This window comes from Hesperophylax consimilis, chromosome 2, assembly GCF_061612785.1.
Source record: "Hesperophylax consimilis isolate HC1 chromosome 2, BYU_Hcon_1.0, whole genome shotgun sequence".
Taxonomy (NCBI): domain Eukaryota; kingdom Metazoa; phylum Arthropoda; class Insecta; order Trichoptera; family Limnephilidae; genus Hesperophylax; species Hesperophylax consimilis.
The window spans coordinates 5,901,087-5,925,260 of record NC_142837.1 but is presented as its reverse complement, the minus strand read 5'-3'; the positions used below and the strand labels follow the sequence as shown (position 1 = coordinate 5,925,260).

General features: G+C 34.3%; 1 protein-coding gene across 2 annotated transcripts in view; it reads right to left on the bottom strand.

Annotated features, from left to right (window-relative positions):
* The window catches only part of dpr18 (defective proboscis extension response 18), a 172,463-nt gene extending 154,822 nt beyond the window's left edge, over positions 1-17,641 (bottom strand). For both annotated transcript variants that reach the window (XM_089644368.1, XM_089644361.1), the window contains exon 1: positions 17,453-17,641. The gene's annotated coding sequence lies outside the window, so the exon portion shown is untranslated. The remainder of the gene's footprint in view (positions 1-17,452) is intronic.
* Between the last annotated feature and the right edge of the window lie 6,533 nt (positions 17,642-24,174).

Sequence of the window (24,174 nt, the reverse complement as noted above, 5' to 3'; positions counted from 1 at the left end):
AACTATAAATAAATAACGTTTAGGTTTAAAACCATTTTATTGGAAGAAAGCAGCGTGTTTTTCAAAAGCAATAAAACACCGCGTCATTTGAGTGATAGTCAAATGATATTGGTGCCACAAGTCACATTGAATTCCTTTGAGCCCTACTCTTTACACGTACATGTGCTTCTTTATGTTGCTTTCTCACGCTTCCCTTACAAATACGTGACGTGAAACGTAATTGAATATTCTTATGGCGGGAACCTGTTTTCATTGATTAAGTACATGCATCGTAGATGAGTTTACCATGAAGCAATTGAGTAATAATTATAGGTTAGTTTATTAATACTCGAACCCTACGAATAAGTGCATCACCCCTAAAATATGATAAAAAAGTGGTGTTTAAAGCAATCTCTGTATTTTGAGTTTAATTTTAAACAAAAAATCTTTAACTTAAACAAAGATTGTAGGATTGATCAGAACTGAAAGATTCCAGAAAACTTACAAAATGGTTTCTTTTTCATTTAAAGACTTGGGATGCTGATGTTACTAGTAGAGCTTTTCTCGCTTTTTATGTAATAATACCTGTTTCTACGATAATTTTAACAATTTGATTCCTTTAACAAAATAAAACTCTTCATAATTATTTCTAGTTTGCTGCCTAAATGAAATCAGAAAACGAATAGAAAAAAAAAGTTACGTGATAAAACTTTTTTTTCATTAAATCCTAGTAAAAAGACTCTAAGGAAAATAATTTCTCTCCGACCCTATGTCATCTTGGGAATGCTGTATTTTAACGAAAAAGAATGAGAGTAAGATCAGAAGAATCCGATATTTTTTGAATATTTGCCTTCCACGGGGAGCCGGCTGGAGAGATCTCAGGGACTCCCTCAACCAGCCTCTCCGATCTGGTCCATCACGCAACTGTGATGCCACGATTTGTCACCAATACCTGGACAAACCTTACGCCATGAACCCGGGCACATCTGCTAAGCAACCAAACGTAGCGAACCACTTGAGGTGACCTACAGCTGAGGGTTTGGTTATCCAATTAATGGTTTCTGGGGCTACGGTACCCCATACCCGCCTCCCAAATCGAAAATATCATTTTCTGGTCTACCAAAAAGAAAATTTGGCTTTTCTAATTGCTTTACACAAAAATTAAATATATTTTTTTAACCCTTAACTAAGATGTTATTAATACTCAAGAAAATGCCTAAAAATGTCAAACCAGTAATCCAATTTTTCTTTTTCTTTTAGTGTTATAATTATATTTTAATTTTTAATCTTTATTTTTTATTTTAAATTTATCTTTATTTTAATGTTGTTTTTCTTTTCTTTTATTTTTTTTAAATGTATAAATTCTTAAATTATAACATGGGGGCCTCAGCACGGGTAAACAACCCAGTGAGGCCAACATTACTAAATTGAAATATAAAATATTGTAAAAAAAATGTATCAATAATAAAAAAAAAATGTCAAATAAATAAGAAGTAGAAAATAATATAGATTTCTAAAATTAATATTGATTTAAATAACACACTTAATAAAATTATTCGCACTGTCTGCGATATCCTTCGGCTTTGAACATTTTATAATGCTCTCATTAGACAAACTTCAACGTTTTACTCGTTTCTTATTATTCTCTTCCGAAATTCTCACTTTTATTAACTTGCCTTTAATTTACATTATTTTTTTCTGGTTTCCACGAGGCAATACAAATAATGCAAAAAGCGAGCCAGTGTTAAAAATTCTTTCATAGAAGAATGCTTTTGTGATGCTCCCTAATGAATGAAAACTTCCATGAACTTTAAAATATCTTCTATTTCCTGGGGGATTATCACAAACACCTTCCTCCAATAAATATGTCAGATTTTCATTATAATTTTCCAGTGATTTATACAGTAGAGCATTTTTTTTAGAAATAATAAAAAGGAAAAGAGAGAGAAACTCAATTTTACAATTTGTGACCAACCCCATTGGCATGTAACGATGAATTATATATACTTACATGTCCTATAGTATTTAGAGATTCGAAAATTATAAGTATCTGATTACAAGATTATCGGTATACAAAAACCATATTTTATTTTAGGCGACACATGAGTTCACATGGGCAGCAACCACGTGGGTTAAAAAGCAATCGATATAAACCGAGTGCAGTACGAAATCGTGATACCGAGAGCGAATCGTTTCATATATTTATTTTATTTTATTTTAGGCGGCCACCAAATGGGACGGTAAAAAATCGACATAAACTGAGTGCAGTAAGAAAGCGTGATACCAAGAGCGCTTCGTTTTACATATTTAAAAAAAATATATATTTTATACGGCTACCACCCGGAGGTACGGACTACCGATAAAGCGTAGTGTCAATACGATATTGCTTGAATTCGCGATCTATGGTCAGTTGGCAATTTTCGCAAACACGGTAGACAAAAAAGCCCGCCAAAACAGACGCAGCTCCCTGGCTGTCAATTGAATTGCAACGCTTTTAATATTGACGTTCGTTTTGAAAAATTACAGGGTTATTAACGGGATGCTGTAGTAAATATTTATTTTAATAAAGATTATACTATAATTCGTATACGCGGCAAGTTAGTTCGGGCAAATGACCCTACGAGCGTAATATAACCGTTCGTTCTTTGAAATTTTGTTCACCTTTCAAGTTCTGAATAAAGACTTCATTAACTAATTAACTCCCTTTTTAATGACAAAAGTAAATACGGACTACCAATGAATATTAAGGATAGTATTTTAATACAAAATTCCCAATTAATTAGTATTTTTACGTAATTATACGACGTTTGACATTTAAGAATGTCAAACGTCATGTACCTCTAGTGTTGCCAGCATATGTCCATCACTTTACAATATAGGATCGATAGATGGAACTACCGACTATTTTGTACTCTTCATGAGAAGACTGGTATTGGTTATGGAAATCGACATACATTGCAAATACTGGCACGCATGTCTGTGAATTTACGTCAAATCGACAATGTCGAATTAAAATGATTACTAAAATGATTCGCAGTCCGCATGTACTTTTTGAGACTAAAAAGGGAGTAAATTAGTTCAGGGGATCTTTAGTTATGACTAAAAACTTTTGTTCCTCCAACTTGGAACAGAATCAATTGCTCGCGTCTCGACCATCCACGGATCATGTTTCCGATATCTTTCAAACCTTAAAGCTTAGTAAGTTGACCTCCATCCATTAATTAGCAAGTTATTTTGCATAAAGAATGGCATTATCCAAAAAGTTGTACATATTGACAGCTTATCTGACACTTTAGAGGCCTTACCAAAAGCATCTGCTTATGTCTACCGACTGTCGGAATCATATTTCGACCGTGTTCGCGAACGTCGCAAACTAACCATAGATGACGGATTTCGTCAATATCGTATTAAAAAAGGGGTTTGTGGAACGGTACAAGATTCGACATTAAAATTTTATCGATTGCAATCTACTAGACACCCTCAGGGTTAGTAATAAATTACATAAAACGAGTCCAATAAGACGGCGTGATACCGAGAGCGCTGTGTTTAATACTCGTATATTACTATTATTTTATTTTAGATGGCTACCACGTGGGTCGGTAAGTAATCAACATAAACCAAGTGCAATAAGAAAGTACGATACCGAGAGCCTTAAAAAAACTAACTCTTCTAACAGTTAAATTTGCCACGTCTGCAACTTTATACGGAGGTACTGTTTTTTTAACTTGGCTGGCCACAAACAACTTACACTGGGATGCTTGCGCCACACGGGTGTTGTTAAATTTAAAAGAAGAAGTTCGGAACGCGTGACCAGATGACCGGAACCGGTGGAACTCAGTCCTCAGCGGACGGGGAGCGGGTTTGGACCTTTCTGTGAAATCTGGCCTATCTAATAGAAAACCTAAATACATTGGCGTGCAAAACGTCATTCATTTTGTATTGCTTAATCAATAATCTTTTTATAACAATGGCGTACTAACGCGACATTGGCTATTAGTTTACATTTTACGTTACACTCTTATTCAGTAAAGCTCCGTTTCATATTACTATATGCGACATGCGACCGTATATGGGTCGGTGTGGCACGAGAGCGGTGTTGTGTACTTCGATTGTCCACGTTCTTACCGCATCCGTTTTATGTCGTTTCCGACCAGGTCAAATGCCGCGTCGAATTACTCATTTATAATAAAAAAATGAGAATTTTTTATTTATTATTCAATTTTTTTATTCCCGGGTATTTTCAAACATATTTCGGTGAACCTATAATAGATCGTCTTTATAATTATAAGAATTAGTAACAAAAATTCAATACTTATTATAGAAACATTATTTTTTCAATAAAATGATTATGAGTCCTCCATTTGCGAACAAATAATTAAAATGTCAACGAATAGCTTACGGTAATCTGTCATTATTTTTTGACAGTTCAAATTATCTACGTATGTAATTCTCTGCCTCACATTTACATTGATGTAATCTTTTCAAATACATTTCATATTCGTAATACAACCGTACGACGTTTCACATAGCATCAGGAAAACATAAAATTTCTTCTGTAGAAAGCATATTTTCGTCATTTGAATTTATTTACCAAGTAAAACCGATTTTAACTAAAGTGTAAAAAAATGTAGTCGATATTTTTACCCACCCGCACACTTATTGACACAAATATTTCATTTAATCCGAAGAAAAATATAAATAAATAGTCAGCTATTTTTTTTTTTTTTTTTATATTAACTCCACACAGGAGGCCCTGAAGAAAATAATTTCCCTCAGGGCCTATGTCATCTTTGGGGATGCTGTGTGGAGGGTCTTTTTGTGGAGAGGAAGGAGTGAACATGGGTCTTGAAGATTCCCATGTTGTAGGAGGGAGGAAACACAGAGGCCGGCAGTTCGTTCCACAGCCGAGCTGTTGAACTTAAGAACGAATCGTAGAAGCGACCCGTTCTCATGTGACAAATGTCAACCGTGTACAAATGTTGGGCACGCGTTTGGCGTTTATCCCGACTACGCACCGGTGCCGAAGGGATCAATGACGCTAGTTCCTCAGAGCATCTTCCATTGTAATACCGATAGAACAAGGACAGCATACCTACCTGACGCCTGTGCTCTAAAGATTGCAGTCCGTTTGTTAAGATTGGGGAATCTATCAAACGGACCGCCCGTTTCTGCACAGAGTCAAGTGTTTTTTTCAGGTATTTAGGGGCTCCGGACCAGAGATGGCTGCCAAATTCAACAGTAGGGCGCACTTGCGATTTGTACAGGGTCAGCAGTTGTGTATTATTAAAGTATCTGCGGGCCCTGTACAGTACGCCCAGCTTCTGAGAGGCCAGCTTTACTCTGGCTTCGATGGAGCCCCCATACCTGAGCTGGTCACTTATAGTTACACCAAGCATATCAATGGAAGGCCTGTTCGGAAGATTGCTTCCGTTGAAGGAGACTAGATTATCATTTAGATCCCTTTTAGACGTAATCAGACAGGATTGGGTCTTTGAAACATTAAATTCGACGAGATTATTTTTACCCCAGGAGGAAATACTCTCGAGATAACCGTCCATTCTCTGCTTCAAAGCCCTCCAAGCCGTTGGAGTTTGTGTGCCCTTTGGGGGCTTGTCAAAAAAAAGCTATCATAAACTGTACTGTCATCCGCGTAACAATGTATCGGTGCACATGTCAAAAGGTCATTGATGTGCAACAAAAACGAAGTCGGAGACAGAACCGATCCCTGTGGGACGCCAGCATTTATAGGGTGTGAGGATGAGGTGAAACCGTCACCAACTGCCTGAATCGACCTATCCCTTAAAAAGTCAGCAATCCACGTAGACAGGGATGCGGGAAGTCCGTAAGAAGGCAATTTGTTGACAAGTCCTCGGTGCCAGACCCGGTCAAAGGCCTTAGATATGTCTAGTGCGACCGTTTGGGTCTCACCGTGACGTTCCAGGCACCGCCCCCAAACATGCGACACATACGCGAGAAGATCACCGCACGAGCGGTTCCGCCAGAATCCGTATTGACGTTCGTTGATAATTTTGTTCTTCTCGAGGTATGTGAGCAGTTTGTCGTTGATCACACGTTCCATCACTTTAGACAGAACTGATGTGATCGCTATGGGGCGGTAGTTGGCCGGGTTGGAGCGGTCACCTTTCTTGGAGATAGGGTGAATGACCGCTTTTTTCCAACCAGAGGGCACAGTGCCACACTTCAGGGACATTTTGAAGAGCTTTGTCAAAACTGGAACTATTTCCGCAGCACACTTCTGCAATACAAGGGCAGGTATTCCATTAAGTCCACTAGCTTTGTTAACATCGAGCCCCCGTATAACGTGGAGTACATCCCGATGCCGGATCCTCAGCGTTTTTCATATAGAAGCCGCAGTGATGAACGGACGGCGGAACAGCACCTCCGTCATCGAGGGTCGAGTTTTCCGCAAACATTTTCCCTAATAAGTTAGCCTTTTCGGTGGCGGTGTTTGCTAGTGAGCCGTCAGGTCTGGTAAGAGTTGGCAAACTGGGTTTGCAAAAATTCCGACCTATTGAGCCTGCAAGGGACCAGAATGCTCTGCTGCCATGCGGGCAGGCAGCCAGCTTTTTGCTGATCTGCAGGTCGTGTTCGAATTTTGACCTATTAATGATTCTCTTGCATTCCTTTGCCGATTTGTTGTATGCTGATCTGCTTTCGGGCGTTCGAGTTGTGTTGTAGGCTCGGTAAGCCGCGTTTTTTCGTCGAACTGCTTCGGAGCATTGTCGACTGAACCACGGCTTTGAGCCCACACCAGTTTCTTTTGTAGTCGATTGTATGAAGCCATCCATCGCCGATTTGATGACTTTACCAATCTCTTGGGCACATCTTGAAGGGTCCGAAGTCCGAAAACAAACAGCTGACCACGGAAAAGCGTTGAAATGGGCCCGCATACCGAACCAATCTGCTGACCTATAGTGCCACACTTTTCTCCTCAGCCTCTCATTGGTTGGTCTGAGGCTAACGGGGATTGATGTCATCACTAGGCAGTGGTCAGATGATCCCAGAGGCGCTGTGACGTCAATCTTATAACCGTGAGGCACAGTAGTTAAGAATAGGTCTAACAGATTGGAACGGTGAGTCTGGACATCAGGAACCCTTGTAGGCTCCTGAACCAGTTGCTCTAATCCGTAGCAAATGGCAAAGGATTCCGCCTGTCGGCCAGCCGAGTCCGTTGGGCCAGAGAACTTCAACCATGGTTCGTTATGAACATTGAAGTCCCCCAGAACAATAAACTCGGCCGAAGGGTAGCGGGGCAAGAGATCATCAATAGTATCTCTCAAATGTTTGAAGAGCTCGGAAGTGTCTGATTCGCTATGGTTCGGTGAGCGGTATAGACATGCGTAGAATCTTGCCGTACTGGCAAGATTGACGCGCGACCACATTACGTCGAATCTGGAGTTTTCCAGACTCAATAGTCGTACACAGTTGACGTCAGCTCGACTATAGAGGCAGACTCCTCCTTTAAGTCGGAACTTGCTTGCAAGGGTAAAGCCCGGGCAGTCCAGATAGGAGGAGTCTGGCGGCTCGGCTATCTGAGTTTCGGATAGGAAAAGAAGGTTGGGACGTTGGGACAAAAGATGGTGATGAATTGAATTTAAATTAGTGTGCAGACCGCGAATGTTGGCAAAATTTACCAACAGTTTTGGGCCGCACCGGGGACGCCTGCTACTCGCCGCTGTAATGATGTTATGTATGTTTTTATGTATATTCATGATTTTAACTTTTCTTTTTTTTTTAAGGGTATGAAGTGAAAGGAAGGTCTGGAATGGAAAGGTATGAGGGGTGGGTAGGAATATGGGGTTCAGGCTGTCCAGGAGTGATGAGCGTTTGTTTCCAGCTCACCCACTGCGGTTCTAGGCGATAGGCTGGGAGAGTCCGGCTGGAGAGGGCATCCAATGCGCCCCAAACGCTGCTGCTGGGTCCCCTCCGGTCACGAACCGGCACAACAGCAGTGGCGGGGTTTTTTCACTCGCTGATGGGGCAGCCCACCCTTAGTGCTAGTTCAGACACGGCGGGAACCGCGCGGTTTGAGAATCGCGCGGGAACCGCGTGGGTCTTATTTACGCAGGTATTCATATCAGGTATAATAATCATTCAGACATAATCGCGCGGTTAGTCCAACCTCGCGATTACCGCCACTCAACCGCTAGAAAATAGAATCGTGCGGCGCCCACGCGGTTTTATTACTATGGAGATCTTCCTCAGCGTTCAGTAGCGTTGCGGGCACCGCGCGATATAATAAATATCTTACCTCAAAGTTACTACGAGTTTTTCTTCTGGTGACACGCTTGCCCTCATATGTGTTTCAGAGCTCGAAATATCTTCCCCGATTAGTTTAATTAGTTCATCAAAAGATTTTATTGACATTCTTAAATAGTCAAAAAGTTTCCTCTCAAAAATTCTTAAATTGGGATATAGCGTTACGAATTGGCCATGTGTCAGTCGATCCCTTAATATTGGATGCACCCAATACTGCCTTTTCCTTCTTTTCTTTATTTTTTTCTGGAGCAGCCACAGACACGCTAGTTCTTCTTCGACATCCATCTTGAAATTGATCGCTAATCGCTAACTAACCGCCGATGTTTGAACAGTCAAAATTTTTGCGGTTCAAACCGCGCGATTTTATCAATCGCGCGGTTATCGCCGTGTCTTAACAGGCCCTTAGTGCTAGTTCAGACACGGCGGGAACCGCGCGGTTTGAGAATCGCGCGGGAACCGCGTGGGTCTTATTTACGCAGGTATTTATATCAGGTATAATAATCATTCAGACATAATCGCGCGGTTAGTCCAACCTCGCGATTACCGCCACTCAACCGCTAGAAAATAGAATCGTGCGGCGCCCACGCGGTTTTATTACTATGGAGATCTTCCTCAGCGTTCAGTAGCGTTGCGGGCACCGCGCGATATAATAAATATCTTACCTCAAAGTTACTACGAGTTTTTCTTCTGGTGACACGCTTGCCCTCATATGTGTTTCAGAGCTCGAAATATCTTCCCTGATTAGTTTAATTAGTTCATCAAAAGATTTTATTGACATTCTTAAATAGTCAAAAAATTTCCTCTCAAACATTCTTAAATTGGGATATAGCGTTACGAATTGGCCATGTGTCAGTCGATCCCTTAATATTGGATGCATCCAATACTGCCTTTTCCTTCTTTTCTTTATTTTTTTCTGGAGCAGCCACAGACACGCTAGTTTCTCTTCGACTTCCATCTTGAAACTGATCGCTAATCGCTAACTAACCGCCGATGTTTGAACAGTCAACATTTTTGCGGTTCAAACCGCGCGATTTTATCAATCGCGCGGTTATCGCCGTGTCTTAACAGGCCCTTAGTCGTGAGCCTGAGGGTCGGGCCCCTGTACTATCGAGCGGCCCGGACAGCGGTAACCGGTTGTAAAGGGTCTCCCTCAACCAGCATCTCCCAACCGGCCCGCCACGCAGAAGGTGGGCCGGCGCACCCGCCACCAAGACCCGGGCAAACCTTAACCCATGAACCCGGGCACCCCTGCTAAGTCACCAAACGTAGCGAACCACTTGGGGTGACCTGTATATATTTTAGCTATATATTTTTTATTTATTGTTATTAAGTTTAATTTGTAGAACTCCATTTTAATTTTTATTTTTTATATATTCAAACTGACAGTTTGATAATGCCTTCAGAGGGCGAAACAGCTGTCACGCGTAATAATAATTACACAGCAGAACTTGTTTAAAAATAAACTGTTTTTATAAACCCAATAACAATATTATTGAATATATAAAAAATAAAAATTTAGCTATATATTTTTCAAATAATGTAGTGATTATTTGAAAAAGAAAACACATATTAATACTTTATTCAATTCTGTAATGAGATATAACAGAATTTTTTTCCAATGAACTCACTGTTAAGTATTCATAAAGGATCAGGAAAACAATAAAATTCATCAGTGTGGTTCGAGATTTTGAATAAGCTTTTTTCGGCTTAATTAGAAATATAATAAATTTTTTATTTTACCACCTTACTGAACGTTTCAATACACAATACATGACTGTTTCAATACACAATACATGACTGTTTCAATACACAATACATGACTGTTTCAATACACAAAACATGACTGTTTCAATACACAATACATGACTGTTTCAATACACAATACATGACCGTTTCAATACACAAGATACATTAAAAAATATTATATTACATTATAAGAATACCAAAAAGCACGCGCAATAGGCCAATGGATGCATTTTATAATGACTTGGGAAAAAAATTCCTGTGGATAGACGTTTCTTCCAAAATTTCGAAAATATTAGTGAAGAAATTAGAAAGTTAACGTTATTTAATTATAAAATAAAATAAATCCGTTTTTTTAGATCGTGACGTCAATACATAAAAATCGCCTTTTTTTGGTAATATATTTTTGGGAAATGCTAAATTGATTTATATTTTTTAAATATGGCAAATAATAAAAGATTTAGTTCGCCTTTTTTAAGTTGACATTCGTAGTGTTATTTTGTTATAGTTTTGATACCGCCCAGCAGATGTCGGTAGAGTCTGAAGATCTAGGTTATTTTTTATCCATTTACTGTAGTGTAGTTACTTCCGACTGCGGTATTTACGCCACATGACAGAGATAGTACATCGGTTGTACCTGGTTACGAGAACAGCCGATTCTAGTCGATCGCTAGGTAGAGAACTCACTTCCAGTTGCTTCCCTCTATAGAATAACTGCTAGTCTCTGATAGAACGGAAATCTCACCGATATCAACTGTATTTCATACTGATAAAATAATTAAACAGTACACCAGTACATTACAATATCCAACATTAATTCACTTCAAACTTTTCATCTGTCAAACATTTTTTACGATATTGTACAATCTATTATTATTTTTACGATGTTAGGTCCTACGGTAGGTATATGAATCCCTTTTTAATTCAATGAATATTTGGGGGTAAAGAAAGAGAAGTTCATACAGGTTGCCAATGCACATATTCTAAAATATCCACATAATTCTATTATGTTATATTTAAAAAACGTTTATTTTTTATTATTTAGAAATTTTCCCTTTCATTCAGGCTTAGAAATTTGTTTGCGAAAGGAAACGAATCTATTGTTTTTCTCGCTTGAAATTTATTGAAAATGTTATTTTTTAATATGGTTATATAAAAAAGAAATGCTATTTTAATTTGTGTCAGTTACGTCAGTTCTGATATTGTTAAATTCCAGAATTCTACCCACTTCAAAGTTCTACCCAAAAAATACCCGATCGGTTAAAATTCTTAGAAATTCTTCACAATTTGGGAAATTCCCTGCGAATTGCCAGCCCTATGCTGAAGCAGCTGGCTTTTTTAAATATGATTTTTGGATATACTCTTTAAAAAAAAAAAAGTGTTTCCAAAAAGTCACTGGAGACAAAAATTTAATTTAATTTTTTACTTCAAATAATGTAAGCTTGCCTATTTATTGTTATTTCCGAGAAAGGGATTTAAAGTTTTCAAAGAGTTTAACGTTTTAAATTTAAGGATGAAATCTTTGTTTTTTTCATTTGTATCACTCTATTTCACTGGAAGTCGAATAAAAAGTTTGAAACACGCTGTATGCAAGCAACACAATGTTGTGTTTGTCTATAATTAGTGGTAGTATCAACCAAGTTTAATTAATGTAATTGTATTTTGAGAGCTTTGATATGAATCACTGTTGACAAACCTAAGGAAAAAAAAAGAAAAAAAAAAAAAAAACACACTTGCGTGAGTAGTGTATTTGACTCAACTCCTGTTGCGATACCGACAAGCATACAATAGTGTTTTGAGATTTTATTGGTACTCACAAACACATTTTCTGCATTATAGTTAAGATAATAAAGAATAGCATATTGACTCTTGTTAGAATACCCCAACAATAATGGCTTTACAGCTCCCATTGAGAATATAACGTGCGTGTTAAATAATAAAACAAGGTTGCTATTCATTCCAATAGCGAGTTTCACGCAAGTTTTCCAAGCCAGACAATGGCTTTTTCAGACCAGTATTAAACATATTATTCCTTGTGTACTGAAATAATATATTCAATGTTGATTGCATATTTTTATTAAATAGCGGCACAAATTTATTGCCGGGTTGTGAAAATGGAATAAGTAACGAGATGTGAAAGACGTACTCGAGATATTTCAATCTAATCGTCCGATTTTAGGACGCCGTATTCCGAATTTCTAAATACAACATAACTCTCTGGAACATTTTAAGCTTTTAAAAAAATAAACTTTAAGATTATCTTTGAAAATTATATTTTTAAGATAATCTCTATTCATCGACTATGTTGAAAAAATAATGAATCGCTCGATAGAAAAAAAATCGAAAAATATCATCCGAAGTTTAAAAAATAAAACACGATGCGTTTTTTTGCTGACAAATTAAAAGTATTTTTAAAAAGTGATGATAGTTAGAATAATATTGATAAGGTAAATATTTGCTTGCCAGGCGAATAAAATATATTTTAGTATGCTGGTTCTATGTTTTGAGGTTCAAAATACCATGAAATCGGGGCAAGTATGGTGAGCTACTAGCAAATCCACGGTGGATATCATTTCACACTAAGGGTTAAAACATTATGCAGCTAAACAAATAAATATGTATTTGGCCACATCTGAACTAATTACGATGATGTTCATGAATACATTTTAGGAAACATACAACATTTACTTGCAAATTAGTTGATGGAAGTTATGAACGCAATTTTAATTGTAGAAATATCGTCATATTTAAATGAGGTTTTGGATATTATTCAATACATATTTTGGGTACATTTCGTACTACATCAATTCTGACACTTCTTTGATTTTACTTGACTAAAGTTACGTTTCTTTAAAACAATATTAAATAGATTCTCCACATCTTACGAAGTAACGCTTCAAAAAGTGATTTAGCTTCTGCTTTGTTCTGTTATCTGAGTGTCTTCATACTAGTAACTATATATCAAATTCATAAATGATGTACTCTGCGACATGTACTCTTACTTTTACTTTCGTCTGTGTTTTCCATTACTGTTTCACAAGACGGTATATGTGTGTTTATAAGCAGTAGTATATTTCTCTGTTGAAACAACAAGAGTACCAAGGTCTCATGGCATCTCAAGGGATTTTACCCTTAGTCAAGGTCGTGTTGTGAGCAAAATGTACTTTTGTAAAATCCTAAAGCGTTACGCAGCATTAAGTATACCATAAAGTCGCACGGAAAATATAAAAAAATATTCCTGTATATTTCACTTAAGGCTTTTACCTAAAAAGACAGGTTAAAATGTAGATATTAATTTGCCAATGGTTCCTATTTGATGTTGTTAAAATTCACACAAATTTCTGGAATATAATATTCGTATTTGACTTTAACCCGTGTACTGGTATTTTCTTTTAAGGAAAAAAACGGTGTTACTAATCTGATTCGTAGTAAAAAGCCGAGGGAAAGGTGAATTAATATTTTATGGTCAGTACTGAAAATGAATTTTTGGCAGGCAGAAATTGCCGCCAGTTAATTAGCCTTTATGTTAATAATATTAATAAAATTAAAAATAAATGTTAATATATTACGCTTTTTGAAGATAAAAATGAAATGATTTATTTATGTTGAAAATGCGTATTTGATCAGAGTAAGACCTATATTATAGACATAATCAAAGAAAACGGTTAAAATTTGCTACCCTGGCCATAAGACAGACCTGCTTGAGATCTCAACATATCGTGATTTATTCTAGAAAACGGACGTCCTGCAATTCATTATCAATAAATATTATAGCTTGAATATTTTGGTCTGAGGTGAAAAAGAATCGTTTTCAGAGGAATAAGAAAAAATACAATATTTTTGTAGACCGGAACACTTTTGTTACTGTTTTTAACAAAATAATCAAGCAGTAATCGAGTTTTTTCCATTGTGGTTTGAATTAGATTCTTTACATTATAATACTGATCTTGCCTTAGAAGCGATTTTTTTTCCTTGTGGAAGACTTGCTTCAGTAATATTTTGAGTAAAATTTGTTGGTAATGATTAAATGCCTATTGTTGCTGGTGCTTACCACTGAACAAAAATTAAATATATATTTCCAATAAAGAAAACAGCGCCTGAATCGCTTTAAATTTTCGCCAGTAAATTACTTTTCATTTCTCCCGCAACTATTTAATCCTTTCACGACTTTGTGCTCTAGAAGTCGAGTAACATTTTCTGCATACAGTTGAATAAACTTTACATAAGTGTATAAATCTTCAGATAAAGGAAACTCGCTGATGTAAGCGTTCAAACAGTTTGCTTTGCAAATTGCCGAGTACATAATGTTTCGCCCAGTTCAATTAGATACTGGCTTTCATCTTACTGGTAAATTATTGGCTATGAAGTACCATCTATGAATATGTTTATTCCCCGGAACTTCAAATGGATTCAGTGGAATCGAGAGTGCTAAGCTTTCTGGTTATATCCATGATAATTTTCCTTTGTCTAAAAGTTAGTCGTCCGTTACGTGTGACTCATTGGAAACAATAATCAAATTATTAAAAGGGTACATATTATTTTGTTCAAATAATGTACAAAGGGAGAGTAATTTCATCATATTTGTAGTGAATCCGTAAAATCCTCTCGAAACTTATAGGTTTTGTGAACAGCGGACCTCGTTTCTAAAAAAAATATGTTAATTTTCTCTTATTTGATAAATAAAAATCAACAAATCATCACATTTATAAGTGGGCACTTTATTATTATCTAAAGAAACGTCACTATCTTAATGACGTTATTAAATTTTTTTGCGGCGGTTAGCTATTTTCTTTCTGTATTACATTTATTCGGGGCAATTATTTTTTTTCTTTTTTATTTCAGTTTCAAGACACGAATTCATGAATGTATTGAATGAGGTTCACTTAAAACATGATTTAAGAAAATATTATTATTAATAATAATAATAGATCTCAAACAAGGTTTACTCCATCATAATTATTATAATCTACAAAAATTCAGTTAACTGAAATCACGATGTTTTTAAAAACGTCAAACTTTGTCAATAATTATTTCTGAGAATTAATTTATTTAGTTGGTAAATGCGCAGAATTTTGAGTTCAGATAGAAATAAGGCTTCCCTCGGACTTTTCCAATTGTGTACTTCGGTCTCATTTAATAAGAACAGAACTTTATTGAAAAGTAAAAGGTTCACAAAAAGAATTTTTTGGTTTTTGTTTGGAAATATTTTATGTTTATCGGTTCCAAAATCAAAAAGGTATAAATCAGAAGATGTTAACTTACCACTGTCGTTATCAGTTTGGACGGCCTAGAATATCTTAAAAAACCAAGTAACTTCTAAACAAATATTAAATAGATAAAAATATTCTAAAATAAAGTCTAAAATATACTACAGGTATAATATACCTTCATTTACCTTTACGCGTGTACAAAAATAATACCCGACCATTCAATAAATTTGTTAATTGCTAGTGCTGTTTTCTAATACTTTAGCTAAATGTTTATTTATGAAGTAAGTAAATAAATGGAATGGGTCAGAGATACGTATCTTTAAAAATCACTCTAAAACATGAAGATGTCAAACTCAAAGTTACAAAAAAATACATATTTTCATGTTGTCAACCGGATAGCGTTATTAGAAAATGACAAATAGTAAAATACTGCATTAAGGTTAAACGCAACGCTCGTTGTATTCTACGTGTTCACAGATGGCGTTAATTAATTAATTTTGTTTAAATACGCTTTTGCAAGGTATTGCTTTACAATATTAACACACATCATTTGTTTGCGCCCGTATATACGAAATATGAATATGAATCAATAGTTTTGTTCGTTTAAAGACTTAATTCTTTCGAGAAAGGCACACAAATACAATATTTTACTGATGATTCAATCCAATATTGTATTTGTATGCCTTTCTCGATAGAATTGAGTTTTTATATGGACAAAACTATTTATTCATATTCATATTGCGTATATGAGGGCGCAAACAAATAATTTGTCTTAATACTGTAAAGTAATACCTTGCAAAAGCGTATTTAAACAAAATTAATTAATTAACGCCATCTGTGAACACGTAGAATACAACGAGCGTTGCGTTTAATCTTAAATGAGTTTTTTATTCTTCTAAGACTATAATAATAACAAAGCTTATTTAATATTTTATTTGTTCATTGAATGAATATTTGTAGATTTATATGTTAATTTAGTATCCTAAATTAGTTGTCTTAACTGGATTGTTCACACGGAAAAGAGGACATCTGTTAAAACCTAGGATTTTTATTTACTTAAAATAGTGACGCATCAAATTTTAGAAATTGATGAAAACGTAAAACAACTTTTTTTTTATTTCTTGGGTATGTAATAATTCTACTCATTTTCGTAAAATGTCACTAACGCCCTTTTGGCTTAGTTCCCCCGATATTATCGTTCCTTCCAACTTCAATGATAGCTACATTATTTATTGAATACCATAAAATGGGTTTGTGTATGATGATCTTATACTTTATTTAAGAGAAAACATTAAAATGTGTCAAGGTTTTATTTATAAGAATAAATCCTCAAACATGTTATTCTTGTGAAGCTACAGCGGCCTTTTTTTCATTTGGCATTAATCCAAAAATGAAAACTGACAAAATCCGTTTTTGTGAGCACTTTTAAAATATTATACCGTTAGCCTCAAATAATGATGATGCTGTAATGTTAAAGACCGAAAAATGTTTTTTTTACGAATCCCGATTACATTTTAAATCAGTTACGTTTTCAGAAATGCTGAGGTGTTTTCAAGGAAATTCGTGACGATGATCGCGTTCAATGGACTAACACAATATATATTATAACTCGCGATGAAAATCTTGCCCCGCCTTCTATTTTTTTCTCCTTCATTTGGTAATAGAATTCAATCAAGAAATTTTCCCCTAGGGTTTAAAGTTTATTTTTGAATTTCGTAATTTTCCTGGAGAAAATTCGACGACAAGGAAAAAACTCATTAATTATTGATCATTTTTTGACAGCAATACTCTCAGGAGCAGAAACAGTTAATATTTTTTGAGAATTGATTAAAAATATTAAATTTTTGTTCGAACTTAAATTAAAAAAATATAATTTTGACAGCGTTTCAAACTGACATTGACAAAAGCACAAGAAAGTGGTAAACCACGTCGGAAATTTCTAAATGCTTTCGTCAAGTCAGTTTTTATTGAAAACGTTTGATTTATTATTTTTAAAATGCTGCCATTGTAAGTATTATATCAAAAGTGTATTAGAATTTTTTTATGAATTTCATTATTATTTTCCTTTTCATTTTAATCTTTATACTTTAGACTCTAAAGTTTATAAAATAATAGTTTTTGTTTAGTATTGAAAAGAGCAGATTTTTTTACTTTGCTTATAAAATTAGTATTTATTTAATTTAAAGTAATTAAATTTTATCCGAATCTATGTGAAAATAAAAAAAAAAATATTTTTTTACCAATATGTGACGAAACTCAGGTTACGAATCCTTGCAAATCACAATCCATAAAAACAGAAGCACAGAAATCACATGAATATCATAATGTACATTGACAAGCTTCACAGTATGTGAGGGAGATTCAATGTTAAACTTTTTACGTTAGCGACCTCAGCGGTTGTATGGCCGTGAGGGTAGCGACCGGTCGTAGCGGCGACGGCACAGAACTGGCGGCGGGCGCACAGCATCCCCTACTGGGCGACGCTGGCGCTGTAGCTGCTAGGCGTCGCTACGTTTCGGTAGCGCCGCGACGCAGGCATCCGTCAAATGCGCTAGACGACTGCGTCAGAAAAAACAACCACAAAAGTTATCGCTCGTGTTATTTTAAATGATTACTCAAAACTCTGCTCAAAGTTTTTTTAACAATAGCAATGGGAATAATATAGTTATTTTTTTAAAGAATCCCGATCTTCGTGGTACAGCAGATATGAAAGATATTTAACCGCTGGTGATAGTTGGGTTTTCATTTTTGAGTCTGTGATGTTGTTCAATTTCTTACAAACTATAGAGTATAAAATAAGTTTTAGTTTTTTAGTTTTGCAAGCATATTACATTCCACAAGATTTTTATTAATTCAAATTTTTCATTAAACGTAATATGATCTCACATGTTGAAACAATATTGATAACATTCAACGAAATAAACTTTAAACCCTAAAATGCATGTTGAGGTACAATTACAACATATCATTAAATGTATCTAAAAATATAGTCAATAATTATAATATTACTGCCCTTTTATTTTTCTTACGTATTTCTACAAATGATTTGTATCCCTGTTGCTAATGTTACACATTACACGATTTTCAAAACATTTCAAAAGTAATTTTTTGTGCATGCTCAAATCTTTCAATTTATGAAAACAAACAATGAAATGAACCGTACATTTTTAAAGTGTATTAGACAAAGGGTTTAAATGGTTATAATAAACATTTACGTCATTATTAATTTCCTTAAAAACTTGATTTTTATAAAATATCGAAAATAGTGGTAAATCGATTTTTCTTTCCTATCGGAGCACAAACAAAAATAAAATAAAAATTTCTAAACTAAAAAGTCATGCATTTTTTTGTCAATTTTCCCATGTGACATGCATTTATTATTATTTCGCACAAAAATGTTTTCAGGGTAAAACAAACAATTAAAACATGATAATATTAATGACTAAACATATCTACTATTTAAAAAATTAAAACCATACACCTATTATATTAAACCGACGTGTGTGAGGTCGGGTATGTTATACCCAAGAAATTTTTAAACGTATATTTATTTAATGTTGTTGTTACCATGAAAATCCCGTCGTCAGAGTAGCTGGGGGTAAGGGTGGGGGCTAGGTGCAGTGTTGAGTTTAGCGTCGCGCCGGCGTTAGATTGAGATATACGTGCGCAAAGGCAGCTGGGGTACTTCACACCCGACCTGGTAGTCGGTGTTACATTTTATAGTATTGCTGTAGTTTTGGGTATTTATAGTTTTCTTTTATCTATTTTTTTCTATTTTTATAATCAGAAGATACTGTAGTTGTGTTCATTAACCAAATAAGTTGTTGTTTTGCTAGAATTTTATACAAAAAATCTTATAATACCGAAATTTGTACTTTTTCAAAGAAAATATAAACGCTTCTTTGAAATTCACCTTTCACCTTGTTTGTATAAAATGATGAAACTATCAAAATCTTAATTTATTTAAACGCCAACCCTTGTAAGATTTGTGTACAGCCTCCCCTTGAGTAGGGTGCAGTTAACTAATTTATTACAAGGTATTCCTGACTCCCTAGAAACTTGTGCAAATGGCGACAACCCGATACCACTCTAGCCAGCCTGTTTATAGGGAATTACAAGCCAGATATTAATAAGAAAGTTATCACTCGGCAACAAGTTTAATTTATTATTTAGATATCTTCACAAAAGTAAATCGTCGTTTATTATTTACAAAATACAAGAAAACTTTTTAGTTATTCGTTTGTGAAATCATTTATATCATTTCAATTAGCATTTTAAACACAGTAAACCTTTGTTAAATAACTTTCTAAACATAAATGAATTTTTTTAAGCCCTGACCTGAAAAATGTTTAAGTTTAAAATCTTACTTTTTTAACGATTAACTTCATTATCAAGTTTCTAAACATAATTGTGCTCTCGGTGTCATTATGAAAGAAATTCATTCAAAATAGAAACGTAACATTAACCCTTAGTGTGCAAAGAAATCTACAATGGTTTTATGAATATTGTGCCATAAGTTGCGGTCGAGTCCACAATGGATTAAATATATTACTAGTAGACCCCCACAATGCTTCGCTATTGCTAATGTCACTCTCGGGCGCCTCCGACTTTTTCCACCATTTACTACCGTATATCACAATGTAACTAAAACTACATTACATCGACTCTGTATCTCATTATGGTGCAGTGATAATTCGTTGAGTAATCCTCGTAGTAAATATCTATAAACACTCCTGGTATTAATAAAAACAAACGCTGAAATTTTCAGCAATATCGGTTGAATATTTTCCGAGTTTTGTGAGAATAAACATACGCAAACAGATTTAAAAAAATATTAAGAATAGAAAACAGTAAGAATTTAACTAAACCACTTGGAATACATTTTACAATGTAAGATGTTGATTTGCCATAGATAGCCTTCTATATATGTAGATAAGTTAAAAATTTGAAGTTGTATTTATGTTTGTATGAGATCTCTGGAAAAAAAATATTTCATTGAATAATTTTTTTTTTAGATCTCGATCACAAAAAACTATCCTATTTTTAAGTTGGAACCAACCATACATATTCTAAAAATTTCATTGAAATCGATTGAGTGGTTTCAGAGATTAGCGTGTACAAATACAGTAACCCGTGATTTTTATATATTAAGATAAGTTATATTTTGTTACATTATGGCATACTAATATATATGATTTGTTCACCCGGAAAGGAAAATTGCGATTTGTTTAATATTGACTCTCGTTTGTCAGTTTTAAACACAACAAATCTTTCATCTCTAAGTTTATCTTGATGGCAAACTTATATTTATAAGTACATTGACTAATTTTTTTTATAAATCGTACAAAATGCTTGGTATTTTCCCACGTATTAGTAGAGTGTTGAATAATCCGCGTAATGTTATATTTTGTACTAGTCAGAAGTATACTGGAATATGCTTTGCTAACTTGGAATCCACAATGTAAACTGTACATCAACAGCGTAAATAAAAGAGCGATTTGTGTCATATATAAGTATAAAAACACTCACCATTATATTATTTCATAAATACTATTCCACAAAATATTAACAAGAAAACATTTGAAACTGATTACTGCGGTATAGCCAGTGAATCCACCTAGATTTCACATTTATCCCATTTCTTTAGGTTATTTGGCACATTATAGTGATCGCTCAAAACGATTTTGCAAACTTAGTATAGTATGCAAAAAAATCGCTCGAGTGGATAGAACGTATTTTTTTTATTTTTTTTATTTTATTTATTTATTTTTTTTTTTTATTAAGGAGAAAAAACAGATACAGATATCAATTGACAAAAATATATACGAAACATCAACTAGAGAATTCACCTGCATCCAAACTATTTCTCACGAATTAACTTAAACAGCAGAAAACATTTACAAATATTTTCACTTATAAATAGAGGAAAAATATATACATAAGAATATTATTTTACAAATAGAGATATGAAAGAAATGCGCAATATCCTTTTAAGTATACATCATATTTAAAACAATAATGTCGACAAAACCTAACTTCGGTCCCTAATTAAATTTAACATACCATCGAGACGTACACGACATACAGCGCTATTCCACAGGCTTAATTATAAAACAAATACAACATCTAATCCACCAATTAGCCGTGCTCTTCATACACTCAATCATATTATATTGACTAAAATCTAATATCGACATTTTTTCGGATCACTGCCCACATTTAAAAGGAGAATCAGGTCAATGATAAAAACTGTTCAATGCGCATACATATACATTCATATGTACACACACCTATACACTACACAAGTCACATTTTAATTACTAAATATACATACCACATCTTATTTGTCACAAGGAAACATCATCGGTACCCACCTTGAAATATTTAATATCTGTACATCGTTTAATTTCTGTAACCAATAAATTGTTGTACTGTTTCTTTCTATAATACGCCCGGTTTCGCCCGGGTGCATTACTAATGTGGCGTCATAAGTGTCTGAGAGATTTAAACACATATATACTCTCCTATCCATATTTTGACGCTTTGACATTTGAATTTTACTTAACTTAATGTGTTCTTTTTTTAATTAATATTTTATTTTAAACTTATATTTTTCGCACGGTTTACCAATTTATTAACTTTATTAGATAACATTAGCTCTAAATATAAGAGGTTTACTTTGAATAAGACTATTCTGCCAGAAACCACAGAATGTATTAAAATACATTGTGTACAGCTGTTTCTTTTCATTAGACAGCTCACACATTTTAAGGTATTATAGTAGCTATCCTGATGAAAATACAAAAAACAGATAAATTTCAACTTTTTTTTTTTACCCCTGGCACCGAGGGAGGATGGCACTCTATCCGAGTTAAATAGTTTTTTCCGTTTTTAATGACCAGATCTGAGTAGCCAAGTACTTTCCGAGTTCTCATTCCCCTCTTGATTTGATTGGCTCACTGCCTTTGGGTGGTTGGGACTTCTGTGTAGTATTCACATTACCAAAATATTTTAATGCTAAAAATTTGAAAGGCTTTGCTTATTAAGTCAATGATTGAGTATTTTTCAAAACTTTAAGAAATGAAACCACTTAGCGCTTTGGAATTCTGACTCATAAAAACGTTGGCATGATATTCGTTGTCTCTAAACATAGTAAAAAGGTTCAATCTCATTTAGTATCGCACAAAGACATTAACGCAAATTCCTGAATATGTCCAATTCGTTTCACCGTGCTTTTTGTGACAGCGATTTTTCCGAGAGCGATAAAGAGATAGCTTAAATTTTACTCGTCAAGGCCGGAGCGAAGAGTTGTGACAGTAATCGTGATAGATGAGGGAAGTAATGGAAGTGTTTTGGCCACTAGGAGTCGAGGCAAGCAGCGAGCAGCCAAGATTAGTCAATAACTGGAAAAGTTAGAAAATAATCCGGAAAAACTGATCAAGGAAACTTAATACTGACCTTTCAAATATCAACAAATTTTTGGACACATTAATGAATTTTAATTTTGCGTAACTTACTGCTAACTTGTGTTAGATTTTTTAAGAGATGTATCTAGTGCAGTTTTGTTTGTATCCTTTCTTGCTTGAAATGGTTTTAGCCGCAATACGTAGACATTCCAATTGATAAAATTGCCTTAACATGAAATCTGTGTATCATTTCGACGATCTGGGGGAAAATCACGTGACTTTATTTTTGGCACATGATGGTTCACAAAAGTTTTGAATAAAATTCGACATCAGTAGAACACTGACCGCCGAATAGCGTACATTGAAATTTACATACCCTGCGCAGAAAAATAAAGTTCGGTAAAGTTAGACAATGGTTTGCAGCACCGTACATTGTGGGACTTTTCTACGCAAGATCTGAATGTTCATTTTTTAATAAACCGCCTGGCGTAGCCTTTAGCGACACTAAAATGGCTGAGGTAGGTAAATTATAACACGTTTAAAAATGCTGTAAAAGTGTCGAGCTAACTAGTGAGAAAAAACATTAAATTTTCGGAAACAAGCCCGATATTTGCTTACACGATTTAGAATTCGTAAAAAGGATTAGTAAAATTCTATTTTATTCTATAGGACTGAGCAGGGTAGAAGTGTTCATGTTTTCCATTAAACGGATATGCAATACGTAAAACATTTCAAGAATTGCTTGTATGCTGTAATTTTCACTTATTAACAAATAGCGAAAAGAAAAAAAGAAAATTAATGAACTTTTAAATGAAAACAATTAACTTTGTTTCTACCACTATATTAATAAAAAAATAACCCACATGTTGCAGAACCACTGGTAATTACATCGGGATTCAAAGTACATTGAAAACTAATAAAAGTTTATGGTATATTTATACCGTTGATATTAAATAAATAAATAAATAAATCGGTAATAAATAAATGAACATAGCCAAGTAAGTATGTATATATAAATACTAAAATATAACTGTAAGTGGTGGAAGGAGGTAATTAATTATTTATTTTTTTATAAAAATAATTACATGAAATTAGTACATACTATTTTTATAAAATAAAACAAATAAAAAAAATCAAAGAAATTATCTTTAAAAAAAATATATGAATTTGAAATATCATAAATTATTTAACTATTAAAACATTTTCCAATTTCACACAAATACAATTAGATAACAATTGATCATATTGTAATCTCACTGTGTTTTTGTGTAAAATTATTAACCCTTTATTTAAGTCAAAATAATGAGTTGTTCAAAAAAACGTGGTTAGCAAATTAACAAAAATTATAACTACCCAAACAATGACCGGAAACTTATCAAAATTACAATTCAAATCTTTAAAAACTGATATAAAGTCATGAAAAGTGATGTAACAAAAAGTTGGTTAAAATGGTTAGGTTAAAATTTTTGTTTTTGTCGCTTTTTATAAATTAATATTGCCACTTAGCTTTACCATAAAATGATGTTTTATTAATTATTTAAATTACCTTGACTTAT